The sequence below is a fragment of the Apium graveolens genome, chromosome 10, assembly GCF_009905375.1.
Source record: "Apium graveolens cultivar Ventura chromosome 10, ASM990537v1, whole genome shotgun sequence".
In the NCBI taxonomy this organism is placed as follows: Eukaryota; Viridiplantae; Streptophyta; class Magnoliopsida; order Apiales; family Apiaceae; genus Apium; species Apium graveolens.
This window is the reverse complement of record NC_133656.1, coordinates 26,952,286-26,953,872: the sequence shown is the minus strand read 5'-3', so window position 1 is coordinate 26,953,872 and position 1,587 is coordinate 26,952,286. Positions and strand designations below refer to the sequence as shown.

General features: G+C 41.5%; 1 non-coding gene across 1 annotated transcript; it reads left to right on the top strand.

Moving 5' to 3' along the window:
* Nucleotides 1-1,061: 1,061 nt before the first annotated feature.
* Nucleotides 1,062-1,168, top strand: LOC141694640 (small nucleolar RNA R71). Its single transcript, XR_012563928.1, has one exon. It is a non-coding gene; the product is annotated as a small nucleolar RNA R71 (small nucleolar RNA).
* Nucleotides 1,169-1,587: the final 419 nt, after the last annotated feature.

The following is a 1,587-nucleotide window of genomic DNA, read 5'->3' as shown; positions in this document are numbered from 1 at the left end:
AATACCTATCATAAACTTCGCATAGCTATGCATCTGTTCAAGAGCTTCAGCGAAAGGTATGTTGATATGAAGTTTCTTGAACACCTCCAGAAACTTAGCAAACTATTTATCTAACTTTTGCTTCTGCAACCTCTTAGGAAAATGAGGTAGAGGATAGACCTATTTCTCCCCTGTATTACCCTCAGGAGGAGTGTGTTCCACAATTTTCTTCCTTGTTTCCACTTCTGCTTCCTTCTGCACATATTCTTGAGCCACAACTTCAGATTCTGGAACTTGAGATTTTTCGGGGCTTGCAACCTTCCCAGACCTCGATGTAATTGCCTTTACCTGTTCTTTTGCTTCCTTCTTGCCTGGAACTTCTGTGTCACTAGGGAGTGTACCAGGTTGTTGATTCAGCAAGGTATTGGTAATCTTCCCAATTTGATTATTCGAGGTCTTAATATAAACCACTTGGCTCTTGCACATGAGCCTCAACTCCTCCAATTCAGATTTTTTATTAGATTGTTGAAGTTGGAGGTACTGTCTTGATGCATATTGTGGTTGTTGAAAACCATGAGGGTTGAATTTCTTTTCTGCATACTGCTGATAAGGCTATTCCACCGCATTCTGATTGTTGCTCCAACTGAAGTTAGGATGATTGCGGTTGTTGGGATGATAGGTGGCTGGAACTGGTTATTGTGACATCTGAAAGTTGCTCATGAACTGAGTTGATTCACTAGAGATAGCACACCGCTCCATCTCATGCGCACAGACACAAAGCTCACAAACACCAGTGATCTGATTAACTCCATAATTAGCCAAAGAATCCACCTTCATCGTTAAAGCTTTAAACTGAGCAGCTATAGCAGTAGCTGCATCCACCTCCAAAAATTCCTGCTAATTTTCCTTGATGTAGTCTCTGAGAAGGGTTCTGGTATTCATTAGCATCCATCAGTTCAATCAACTCATAAGCTTCATCGTAGCTCTTAGCCCATAAGGCTCCACCTGATGCTGTGTCAAGCATGGGTCGAGATTGTGCTCCCAAGTCATTATAAAAGCAGTTGATAATCATCCAGTCAGGCATTTCATGGTGAGGACACTTCCTAAGCATCTCCTTGTAGCAATCCCAAGCCTCACACAGTGATTCTCCAGATTGCTGCGCAAATTGAGTGAGAGCATTCCTGATTGCAGCTGTCTTCATCATAGGGAAGAATTTATTTTGAAACTTTTGAGCAAGATCTTTCCATTTGGTGATAGAACCTGCTAGTAGAGAATGTAACCAGCTCTTAGCTTTATCCCTCAGAGACAACGGGAAAAACCTCAGCTTTATAGCATCATCAGAAACTCCATTGAACTTGAAAGTGTTGCCAATCTCGATGAAATCTTTGATGTGCATGTTGGGATCTTCTATAGGAGAACCCCAAACTGAACTGAATTCTGCATCATCTGAATCATGCTAGCCTTGATTTCAAAAGTGTTAGCCGTGATGGCTGGTCTGACAATGCTAGACTGAATATCATCGATCTTTGGTTGAGAATAATCTATCAAATCCTTCGGATTCGATGCTGGTTCGCCCATTACAATAACAACTTCTTCTTCAACTTTCTC